Genomic DNA, 13,256 nt, shown 5'->3' on the forward strand with positions numbered 1-13,256 from the left:
GATTTGGTAGACATACCGGCGTCTGGTGCAAGCCCACCTTCTGGCAAGCTCCGTATGTACGAAGGTCACCTGGAAGTGACGTCTGTACACTATCCCTTAATTCGCATCACGCAGACTGCGCCATCCATCCATCCATCCATCCATCCATCCATCCATCCATCCATCCATCCATCCATCCATCCATCCATCCATCCATCCATCCATCCATCCGTCCGTCCGTCCGTCCATCCATCCATCCATCCATCCATCCATCCATCCATCCATCCATCCATCCATCCATCCATCCATCCATCCATCCGTCCGTCCATCCGTCCGTCCATCCGTCCGTCCATCCTGCCTGCCTGCCTGCCTGCCTTGTCCTTCTTCCTTTGCCTTGTCCTGTCTGTCAGCTCTGTCATCTACTTGTTTGCGCCTGTCTGTGTCTACCTTCCTGTATGACCATGTTCGTCTATCTTCCTGCGTGCCTGTATTAGTGCATTCTTCTGTTGATATCTGTCTGTCTGGGAATGTGTCCATCCGTGCTTTTCTGTGTTCGTCTGTGTGTTTTGCCTTTACATCACTGGCCCACCGCGATGGTCTAGTGGCTAAGGTACTTGGCTGCTGACCCGCAGTTCGGAGGATCGAATCCCGGCTGTTGCGGCTGCATTTTACGATGGAAGCGAGAGTGCTGTATGCCCGTGTGCTTAGATTTAAGTGCACGTTAAAGAACCCCAGGTGGTCGAAATTTCCGGAGCCCTCCACTATGGCGGCTCTCATGATGATGTGGTGGTTTTGGGACATTAAACCCCACATATCAATGCGTGCCTTTACGTCACTTCGTGTTCGCCTATTTGTCTGTTTATCTGTTGGTCGCAATCCGTCTGCGTCAGTCCATCATCCATGTTTTTGTGTTTTCGCGTTCTTTATACGTGTTAGAACATAAGCCAGCTCACTGAAGCTTTCGTATACAGTGCACGTTGACTTGTCTCCTAAACGCCCCGCGACCGTACCGTGCTTCCAAGAAGGTAGAACCACAGACAATACAAAAGGAAAAAGAATAAAAAAAGCGCAATAAAAGCAAGTCCTGCTTCCTCGATAGCTCGTCTTGTCAGAGGTCAGGCCCGTCGTGCGAGAAATGCGGCCCTTAATGGCCTCGGCAACGTCTGATAATCTTCGCCGTGTACTCCTCGCTGTATAACCTAAAGACATCACCCTCACCCACCCTGTGTCGGGTGAGTTGGAGATCAAATTTGCTGATATTTTCAGTTTTCTTCTCTTTCGTTTGCAGCGAAGGTGTATATGGCCAAGTTCTGGCGGATCGTGTCTGCGGACAAATGACGCCTGGAACAACGTCTTCCGATCAGCCCATTAGATCAACTAATGCAGTGTTCTCGCGTTAAAAAAAAGAAAAAATGGGGGGAGGGGCATGGGAGAAGGGCATAAAATCAAGCATAAAGGTGCTTGATTTCGTCAACATGACATGATCACGTGAGCAATCTTACCTAAAATACAGTGCCAGTTGTATGGCAAGCTAATGTCATGTCATTTTAGTATGGTCAAAACTCAGTTTTTTTAAATTTCCATGCACTACGCGATTTTATGTACAGCCCGATTCCCCGAGTTCGAAGGTTGTGATCTCAAGTTGACCGATCAGGTGTGAGAGCGCGCATTTCAAATTTTTTGACGTATTTACATGACCCACGTGATCTCAGTAGCCAGTCCCGCGTGAACAGCTTCGCTATCCGACGGTCTTTTCATGGCGTTCAATTGGCTGATTTTTTTTCTTCAATTGTCGGGTCAGGGTCAGCCGGCATGGCCGTCGGGACGCTACAAGCAGCTATATATGTACTATACGCGTAGCTTAACCTGTTCTCGTGTTTTCTCGCAAAACCACGTGTAGTTTCACGTACCAAGTGCGCCCTTCCGTACGTGATCTCCGTTCCCAACTCGACTCGCCCTGTCCGAGGAGATCGGCCTTCGCATGTCGAGTGTTATACTTGCAATGTGCGCGGCGTAGCGCTTTATCTGGGACATCTGCGCATGTGCATCCCTCTTTATATGTATACGCGCCACGATCCTCTTACGTAGTCTCGACTTTGTCGCGGAGTAAAGTGTAATAACGAAAAAAAGAAATGAACGAGACAAGGCGTGGAATCTGAATTGGAGTCGCGTTTGCCACGGTTGGACGTCTGGCCTATCGAGAGCTTCCCGTGAACGCGTTCCAGCCATCTTTTAATCAGAACTTTCCGCGAAAGGTGAACTGTGGTTTTCCGAAGTGTATCTTGGGTGATTGTAATATTTTTCTCTAAGATAAAATTGGAAAAAAAGTGAATAACAAGCACACACACAATTAGGCGTGAGCAGCGTTCCCCATCGAGGAGAGGATGGCAAAGGTTCATTGCAGTGTGTGCTCCCCCCCTTTAAAGTAAAATGATGGGGCAACATTTGCGCTCCTCTCTTAAGGAACCAGGGGTACTTCCCCCTTTTTGCATCCCCCTATTCCGCATGCCTATGCACGCACACATAGAATAGCAAACAATGTCATCTACAATATGTACACAGCACGAAACAGTCTATAAAGAATGTCCCGCCACGGTGGTCAAGAGGTTAAGGTACTCGACTGCTGACCCGCAGGTCACGGGATCAAATCCCGGCTGCGGCGGCTGCATTTCCGATGGAGGTGGAAATGTAGGCCCGTGTGCTCAGATTTGGGTGAACGTTAAAGAACCCCAGGTGGTCGAAATTTCCGGAGCCCTCCACTACGGCGTCTCTCATAATCATATGGTGGTTTTGGAACGTTAAACCCCACAAATCAATCAATCAATCAGGCTATAAAGAATGACAAGTGTGTGAGTTTCTCTGACACCTACCGTGTGGCTCCTTTTCATGACATTAAATTTTCGCTCCTTACAGGTTATGTGATTATTGTTCAAGACAAGCCGCTATCGCGTGTGACCGAATCCAAATTCGTCCTGTTAAATCTGATTGCCACATTCGTTTCACGTGGCCCGGCCGCAGAGAAGGAATGGAGGTCGTGGGTTGGCGACGATGGTGGTTGGGACACTGAATCACTCTATTCGCAAATGGCCTACCTCACGTGCATGCGTGTGTGCGTGCACAGCGGCAACAAATTCTTCGCCGGCATCGAGGTTTTTTTTTACAATATTGAGTAGGGGGAAAACTGTGGCGCTGTGATCTTTCAGCCACCACTGAAATAATGCAGAGTACATTTGGCGCTGGAGGATTCGAGCGAACCTTCGGCTTTGTTTATTGCATGTCGTGCTTTGGCGTTTCTTTAGGATGTAAAATTGGCTCGTTCTAAACTTCACGAGCTGATTTAAATTGGTGAACCTAAAGAAGTCAAGGAGGTGTAGTGGGACTGCTGAACCTTCGTTGAACGTCCTCTTGCGTCTAAGCAGCCGCAGGCTAGAAAGAACCAAATGTACGGCGCTTAGGCAAATGTGTGTACCGTTCATCATTCCCAGGTGAAAAAAAAAGAATATTTCTAGTTGTATTATTTAACCGGAAAGTTTTCCAGCTGGAAAAAAACTTCTCGGTTGATTGTCCAGCAATAGCACTAGTATAACCAATCTTGAGATAGATGCGCCTCTCGATAAATACGGCCTAATACAATCACTTAAAGAGTTCCTCCGAATATTCATCCTCTCCGAGCTGAGTTATCGAACCAAAGTGTTCCAAGCTGGAAAATTTTCAGTTGAGTAATCCAGCTGAAAACGGAACTTCTTTCATTAAGCCTTCCATACTGCCTGAAACGTCGAGCGTTCCAGCTACCATAGACAGTAGTGCCAGATTTATTTCTCGTATATATACACTATTACGAAACTATATGGCTGCCGTGGTGTACGTCCTGTTTTCACTTCTCGAAGCCAACGCGCAGCTTGCCTGTACTCTCACTACGTGTGACTGCTGTGTATAGACGAACTTGCAGCTTCACACTAGGCGTTCCATCAAACACATGAGACTAACGAAACAAAAACCTGAACAGCGGTATAATACTGTTGTCACTGACCTCTTATTTCTTACGCTAACAGCGTGAAATCATTTACCTTTCTCCGAAACAACCTTTCGCTTCTTGCTTGGCGTGTAAAAGTAAGATGTAAAAAAGTAAGACAGAGAAAGAAAACGTCTCAATCTTGGCGCGACGCACTGAGGTTCGTGTTCGAAGACCGATTCGTTTGTGGTTGATCGCGCGCGCCGCACATACATCTCGACAGTTCGTGCAGTTGACAGTCGAGGCCGTCCGGTGGCGGGAGAATCACCTTCTCGGTATTAGCTGTTGCCTCTCAGTATAATACACGACGCTAGCGTATACGGTAGAGAAAAGCGTGTGGCATTCAGTGGCGGATATGGTTATAGTCTGTGTGTATACAATGAATCCTCCGAGTCGTAGTGCAAGTATATATGTATATGCGACACGATAGTTGGCGTGACAGAGCTGATCTAAACCTTGAACTGCGCACCGTTCTTTTTTTGCTTACGGCGGTCATTGGAAAACAAACGCTGTTGCATATTATTCACCTCTCAGGACCACGCTCGGTCCATTTTCCCTTGCTTACGACTTGTAAGGACAAAAATAAACTATGTTTGGAAATGTGACGGATGATCATGAAACCATCGATGTGTATGCAATTTCTTTCGAAGCCTTGCATTCAGAATCAGTTTTCTTTTTTACTTTGTTGGTTTACCCGCCATCTTCGGGGCTCAAAGCGGTCATTGCACCACTGTGGTGATCGAAGTGAACGAAGCAGTTGTTATGGTCGGTCTTCTATTACGAAAAATGCGAATCTGAATTGATCTGTTTGAGGCATGTGCTCTAAGATTTCGGTGTTTATCTTGCATGTTATGCCTTAAATGGTGCTATCAAAATGAAATCTTATAACATATAAACCGCGTTTATTTCGAGAGTACAAATTGCCATAGCTTTCGTCTGTTATGCAGCGCTATTATCTTGCAGACAAGAGTGCCCACGTCATTCAGCCACGTCGGTGAGAGAGAAAACATTTACGAGCGACCAAGGAAGCAATGCCGGTGAGTGGGCTCCTTAGTCCGGGATCCCATTGGCACGGGCCGCTGTCCTTGCTCGTCTCACGGGGCCTCTTGGGTCTTCGGATCCGAGCTGGACAGAGCTGCCTCCCACCTTACAGTGTTGTGCTGTGCTCGGGTTTGTAGAGGTGGATTGTGTGGGCATTCCCATACCATGTGGCATAGGGTGGCTGTTTTAGTGACGCAGGAACTGCACTGTGGTGCGTATGTGTCGGGATCTATCTTACATGAATGGAGGCAGGACTGCATCATCACGCCACGTCGGTGAAACCATGCAGCTTTATGTTTTATCTTGCGACATGTCCATTCTTTCAGGGAGAGGACGCTGGGCTAGTCGAGTTAATTGGTTTGCCGAGAATGGTTGTTCTACACGTCTCTCACCTGCTTACGCGATCCTCTAGAACGTATACCGACTTGCAGCTTCGTTTTAAAGCGCGCTATCAAAGTAAAGTATCGAATTTAAAATGAACGTTACAACTACTCCGAAGAAGAAGTAAAGATTCGTTATTTAGGAGGAAGACTCTGTTGCAATGTAGCTATAGAGACTTCTTGTGACGGGTGAGATGGGTTTGTGCGCATAACACGAGCACTCGTAGGACCCACGCACATGGGCTGGGGTGGGCAACACCGGTAATGTGCGGATTCATGCAATGCTGTTTACAGAACATTGCAACTGTCCGTGCTTTCTCTCCGTCTGCGTACCGTGCATTTCAGTATTTTATTTGGCTAGTCGTGCGAGCACGTTGGGTGGGGTAGCGCGTAAGAAATGCCAATGAGCGCTTCATAAGTTCTGCTGGGTTTTGATATCGAGTACAGCAAGAACGAGCAACACACTGATGCAGCGTTTGAACCAGTCATCTTTGGTTCACAATTTAAAACAAAATATGATTTGATTCCCCGAAGGGAATGAAATCAAATCAAAGCAGTCTTATTTACATCCTGAAGATGTGGGTAGGCTTGGGCGAAAAGCGAAACAATTCGCTTGAGGAAAGCCCAAGCCCCCATATACAAGGCATACAGTAGAGACACTCAAGGATGTGATAATGCTATAAAAAAAACAACTAGCGCGTTACATACATGAAGAATGAAATACTGACACAAATACTATCACGAAATCATACCAGCGCGTCACATGAGAAAAAAAAGAGAAAGGAGTAAAAATGTTTAATGTAACACTTTGAACCTTGTTTCTACAAATATTTATGACTACTATGATACAGAATATGTGTATATTTTCGTGCCGACATTCAATCGTATCGATAGTCGTATCGATGGTCAATCGTTAGAGATAATTTGACCGAACAATTAATCCAAAACTATAGGCAAACATCAAACAAACAAAAGTAGTGTAAATATATCTCTCTTCGTACTTCGTACAGTACAGCAAGTGTGTGTGTGTGTGTGTGTGTTTCCTGATGGGTTGCGAAGCCTAAGCGGTGCGTGCGGCATTGACCCGGTTTAAACCCGTGGACCGCGGCGTCGATACGAGTGCTGGAAGAACGGTATGAAGCGAAACTTGGTGTAGCGTTTACGATAAAGTAAACGTTTGTTCGAAAAGCAAAGCCACGCGAGGTGGTTTGGGTTTCGTGTAAGTTTCATCGCAGATAAAGACTGTTCGCTCGACGTGCGCTCGAACATTGCGAGCAATGGAGAGGGTGAAGCGAGTGAGATGACACGCTGCGAGCGGTGACAGGCTAGGAAGAGAGTGACGTCAATGCGCACCGCGAGGGAAGGCGTGACCTACTTGGCACCGCCCCAAAACCTGCAGCCAGGAAAGCGTTGCGCGGACGGAGGGACAGCGTTACACAGGCTAGTCAGAGAGCTGCTTTGCATCTAAAAAAGACTCAGGATTCCTTACGCATTCCGTTGCAACGACTCGAAGCTGAAAGCCGTCCGGTATTGCTTTTAATCACACGTCATGGTCGATGCATTGGTCTTCACACTCCTCCCGACCGAAAGCTTTCGTTATCTAGCGAGATTTTGCAATGCCTCGAAGATCGGAGGCATTGCGAGCTTTCTGCACTTCACGAGACTTTTACGTTGCCTCCGTGATCAGCCCACCTTTAACGAGCGACGATGTCATGAGGGGACGCCGTCCCGTAAAGGAACGTTGCGTGATGTAACAGTGACGTCACGAACGTTGGTAATCTGCGGCGTCGTTATCACGTGATGTGGCTGCGTTATCGCGGAATGGTCCTTTTTCGTTCACTTTTGTTGACGTCACAGACGCGGGACGATGTCGACGCTGACGGTGATTTATCGCGTTTGAGGAGGCATTAGTGATTTCACCTTAAAAAGTATTAGTGTTTTACAGAGAGCGTGACGGTGCTGATTTCTGGGGGCGATGTTTGCGACCAAAGCTGTCATATTTTGAAAAAGAAAACGTATGCAGAGAAGGAAGCATGTACAGACGGGTCCAATGTTATAGGGAGCGCTTGCCTGCACGATACCATGTTTGAATTTCACTCTCTCGCAAGACCGTAATTGCTCAGATTTGCGCAAGACCACCGCTAATTGACAGAATTGACTTCCTCTGACCGACTAGTGCCGTGCACGAACATTGTTCAATTATTCACTTGCTGATAGGGGGGTGGTGATATCAACGATTCCCTTTAACAGTGAACAGTACTGTAGATTATGGACATGGCATTGTTGCCTGCAAATTTTTACCATCTATTCTATAGTCCTTGGCAGAGCATTCTTTTCACGCTGGTAGCGTTTTTTTGTTGTTGTTGTTTTCTCCAAACCAAGAATACCTGACGGGTTAGCTTTCTGACGCGCCTTCGGTCGTTAAAACTGCGTACTGGCTGAGCTGCGCTTAATGGATGACGAAATAAGGTATGAAAGCCAAGGAGTACAGTATTACAAATGCACATTCAGGTAGCTCGTTCGTGATTGTGCACAGTCGACAGGGCGCCCCGCCGCGGTGGTCTAGTGGCTAAGCTACTCGGCTGCTGACCCGCAGGTCGCGGGTTCGATTCCCGGCTGCGGCGGCTGCATTTCCGATGGAGGCGGAAATGTCGTAGGCCCGTGTACTCAGATTTGGGTGCACGTTAAAGAACCCCAGGTGGTCAAAATTTCCGAAGCCCTCCACTACGGCGTCTCTCATAATCATATGGTGGTTTTGGGACGTTAAAGCCCACAAATCAATCAATAAATCAGTCGACAGGGCGCGACGTAACGTGGGTACGCGCCATGATTCTTGGCAGCAACGAGCTTGGACAGTCGGCCAGTGAGTACAGCTATGCTCGATCGGCAGCAGCCAGCTAGCATTTTCTAAGAAGCCCTCGCTTGATGTGTGTTGCCGCGCGATCGCCCAACAGGCGAGAGCTCGCCAAAAAGCGGAGCCGCTTTTGAAGTAGCAGCCGATTGGTGAACGGACGTCACTGTAACTAGAAAGAAGCATCGCGCTAGTTTCTGCACTGTCTGGTCACGTAGGTGGTCAGTGTATATCGCTGATTGATGCACTATTCGTTGTTCTGTCCCGGGGTTGGTCTGGCAGAAATGTTGGACGGCTGCCATGATGGATTTTGTACTGAAGCGGTCGAGAAAAAAATCTTGCCGGTTCGTCGCAGTGAGAACCGTGGGACAGCGAAACTGTTGCATTTTTTCTTTTACTTTACACGCCAAGACAAATCTGGGGTTTCACTCGTTCCTTTTTTTTTTCCACACATCTGAGTCCCAAATGCATTACTCTCTTTACGGAGTCACGTTGAGTCTTTTTTTGGAGAGTCTTACATCCGTGACTCTCCTAAAGAAAGTCAACATGGCTCCTCTAAGAGAGTCTTGGTACTCAAGAGAGTCCTAAGAAGTCTCATAAAGGAAGTCTTCAAGAGAGTTTTGGGACGTATGACTCAGCAAAAGAGAGTTAGCGTGTCTCTTTAAAGGGAGGCATACATCCCGCGACTCTCCTAAACAGAGCCAACGTCCCTCTCTAAACAGAGTTATGCAAGTGAGGCTCACATATGCAACAAACAGGAGTCAAACGACACATTTTATTTTTCTTGGGGTGTAGGTTTCCGCAATGCTTTCTATAAAGATTTCTTTGTTGTTTCGTTTTTTCTTAAGCTTAAGCCGTGCGGATCCGGCGTGACGATATGTTCATTAACGGCTTCGCTGGAACGCCTCTGTGGCGTCAATATCTGCTATCTGTGGAGCATTGCAATTTGGCGTGCAAAGGTAGCAACGAGTGTTTTATAAAAGTGGGGCTAAAATTACGAGCTTACAACAGAAACCGCATTTTTTTTCACGTTCGTTGATGCACGAAAATAGTCAACCGTGTATGGTTTTCTAATACTAAGATAACACAAATGCACACGGATTCTAAGTCTGGTTATGGGAATGCCACTTAGTGACGCATGTGACAGCTTTAGTTTGTTTATGTTTTGCACCTCCTGAGATAAAGGGTACACAAACTGGAAAAAAATGTTTTTGATAAAGGAAACCCAGAAACTACGTTTAGGTCACTTTTCCCGTCAACATGCGGACGAAAAAGAAGGGACCAATTGCGATTTTTGAAGCCGCGAGTATCCAATTCAGTGTGAAACATTTTCCGAAATTTAGTTAAATGTTCAGCGAACTGGGAGCGCAGAGAAAGACACAAAGGACGAAGCGAGGAACCACACAACACGAGCGCTCGTGTTGTGTGGTTCCTCGCTTCGTCCTTTGTGTCTTTCTCTGCGCTCCCAGTTCGCTGAACGAAGAAAATGAATTACCAACTGGCCCACATTTTGATCCTTCTGCAATGTTAGTTAAATGTTCATCACGTTATTGCGGAAACTTATCAATTTTTTTAGCGAAACGAAGTCACACCTCACCTTAAAAATAGTGTATCCACAGATATATTATCCCAATGACCACACCATGGTCAGCACCGATGTTCTACGCGCACAGATATAGCCGACACAAGCGGTGTTGCTGACAACTACAAGATGTAGTCGACGTCCTGGCTCCGGACGCGACAGGCGTACTTCACCTTTGACTTTGTGAAAAAGGTGTTTTTGTTGCCGACCACTTAAGCGGACAGGCCATACAACGCTTGCGAAGCGGCACGAAATGGAAGTGTTTTGACGTTGAGGGGAGATGAACAAGTAAGTAAATCAAACAAGGTAAGTAAGGATAATCACGGACGTGCTTCGAGCGCAGCGCAGTAGCTGAACTAGCTGCTTTCCTTTTGCCTGTCATGGCGGATGGGGGCAGCTATAATTGTAGACGATGGAATGAACACGCTAAACGAAATAGTGATAGAATATGGTTATCAGTTCTTTATCGATATTTATTCTTTTCGTGAAGTTTAGAGCCAATGAGTAAAGCACATAGTCGCCTAAATATTCTATCCACCAGTGTTCCAAGGAAGGAGATGCAATATGAGATCGTAAGCATCACTTAAATGAGGAATGGATTGATTGATATGTGGAGTTTAACGTCCAGAAACCACCATATGACTATGGGAAACGGCGTAGTGGAGGGCTCCGGAAATTTCGACCACCTGGGGTTCTTTAACGTGCACCCAAATCTGAGCACACGGGCCTATACGACATTTCCGCCTCCATCGGAAATGCAGCCGCCGCAGCCGGGATTCGAACCCACGACCTGCGGGTCAATAGCAGAGTACCTTAGCCACTATACCACCGCGGTGGGGCAAAATGAGGAATGGAGTAGAGTGGAGGCGTGGCAGGGGTGTATTCACTACCCTGCCTCCGCAGGTGTGTGCTTTATTCTTGGTAAACAGTAAAAAAAGAATGCATATGGTGAAAGACCGTTACCTTACTTTATATAAAGATGAGTTTACATGCCGCCGTATTGCGCCGTTGTAAACCTTTGTGTTTTGCGTCCTCAACAACTAAGCGAAAAGTGTTACGGTAAATGCATATGTATGAAAGCTGTTGGTTTTGGTACATACGATGTTTCACGGCTTTGATGAACGTCGCGATATACAAAAACGAGAAACATTGTTTTATAAATCTAAGATGGCGGCGGCCGGATGTGTTATACGGGAAACGGTCTATAGCGTTAGTTGCACTTTGAAAAAAAAAAGTTTCGCACTCTGTATAAAACATAATAAGCATTTGTCAGTTAACTTGAAACACTTTTACATGGACCACGAGTGCACGACCGGTGTTAAAATCGCGATTCGACGCACGTATATTTCGTTTTTAACGATTTTTCTTCGCATTTTGCTTACAATTTCAGTTCCATGCGGTAATGCTCCAGTGATCCGTATTAAATCTTGGTCGTGACTGTAACTCCCAGTAATGCTCTTTGATCACACGGTGAAGCGCTCGCAATGCCTTCACACCATCGAACGTCGCGATCCAGCCGTGCTCCGTCTTCTCGATGCAGAGCGAGCGAACGAACGAAAGAAAGAGCGGGAGAGACACAAAACGGAAACGGTACCACGCGTTCAAGGTGCCCGGATGGTGGGAAGGGTGTATATCGAAGGTCTTCGTCTTCTGGCTCGCCAGGCGAGGTCGCCTAACGCCGACTCCGTCGCATGCATTTGTATGTATGAGTGTGTGTACGTGTATCTGCACTCGACTCCGCGAATCGGGATCGGCGTTTGTCGCTTCGAGGGCCGAGCGGGGATTTTCCCGCGCACGAAAGCGGGCGAAGCCCGTCTGCGACCGATTCCGTGGTGTTGCCTTCTGTCGCCGCACGGCTATAGGCCAGACGGTTACATCGCGAGGGGAAAAGACAAAAAAAAGTGTCATCGATGTGTGGCCCGATCGTATACCGTGATCGTTTAATTCCCGGGATTAGTATTATAGCGTAGACGGTGGGTAGGTCGGCTGTACGTAAGGATGATGATAGCTGGGGTTTAACGTCCCAAAACCACTATATGATTATGAGAGACGCCGTAGTGGAGGGCTCCGGAAATTTTGACCACCTGGGGTTCTTTAACGTGCACCCAAATCTGAGCACACGGGCCTACAACATTTCCGCCTCCATCGGAAATGCAGCCGCCGCAGCCGGGATTCGAACCCACGCCCTGCGGGTCAGCAGCCGAGTACCTTAGCCACTAGACCACCGCGGCGGGGCGGCTGTACGTAAGGAGAACAACGCGAACACATAATACATAAATTGACTTTAGTAAAAAAAAATATATGGCCACGTATCTGCGCGCTTCACTGCAAATGTCGCCGGAAGACGGTATAGTATAGTATTCTGCCGGATTTTTTTTTGTGTGTGCGTGTGTGCCTAGCGTCGCATTTTCAGCGCAGCGTAAGAAGCTCTAAGGTCTTCAGAATTACGTATCTATGTTTTTTTTGTTAAGGAGTCCATCACCTGATACTTACGTATTGGCGGTGCGCCTCAGATGGGCCTAATATTTGCTCTTTGATCGACAATGTTCAGACGTTTGACCAGTTCGAAGTGCCTGGGCATTCAGCAAGTGTTTAAACATTGGCCTAATGGATGAATCGTTTCAGGTATCCCAAGGAGGATTTTGAGGTTTAAAAAAAATTCCAAGAAGTTTGCATCAAGTTGCGCAAAACTTGGTGCAACCAAGCAAGGGCCTGTCGCTGTCCGCTGGGCAACCGATTTCTGTATAATATAATTTTCTGTAGAACTAGGGAGCTTTCTTTGTTTGCCTCTAGTTTAAATTTTTTTCTTTTACCTTCTTTTCCTTCCCTCTTCTCTCTATTTCTGCTGTCTTTACTGTCCTGATGTTAATTTCTATTTCTTTTTTCTCTCTCCTTATTTCTCTTTCTATCTTTATGACTCGCTATCTACTTCTTGCTTGGTTCCTCTTTCAATCCTTTGTTCTCGCCTTTTATTCACTTTTTACCTTTATTTTATTATTATTATCTCTCTCATTCTTTATACACTATGTTCAATCTTCCCCCTTCCCATTTTAAGGCAAATGCCGTTCTGTACGGAGCAGCGCCCTCGAACGACGTTTTTCATTTTTGTTTTTTGTTTTATTCTTCACGTTGCGCGTCGCTCTTGTGATGCTTCAAGGATGAAAGCTCGAAATAACGGGCGCAGCGTTACAGGCATATACTGCAGGCGCGAGATATGCATCGCATCTTCAGACACTTGGAGATGCTTTAGGATCTAGACGATAGACCACCGCTCGTTTTGTTGCGCGCAAAGCCAAAAAAAAAAAAAAGAAACACATACGTATGAATTTTCTTTTTTCAGCAAAAACTTCCCTTCTGAAAAGTTCGTACGGAGTTCCTTGCGTTTTCGTGCTATACAAAGCGGTCAATTGT

General features: G+C 46.6%; 1 protein-coding gene across 2 annotated transcripts in view; it reads right to left on the minus strand.

Moving 5' to 3' along the window:
* Positions 1-13,256, minus strand: part of LOC119179391 (uncharacterized) — an 81,921-nt gene that overhangs the window by 24,590 nt on the left and 44,075 nt on the right. The gene's annotated exons all lie outside the window — the stretch shown is intronic.

This window comes from Rhipicephalus microplus, chromosome 7 (genome assembly GCF_043290135.1).
Source record: "Rhipicephalus microplus isolate Deutch F79 chromosome 7, USDA_Rmic, whole genome shotgun sequence".
Taxonomy (NCBI): Eukaryota; Metazoa; Arthropoda; class Arachnida; order Ixodida; family Ixodidae; genus Rhipicephalus; species Rhipicephalus microplus.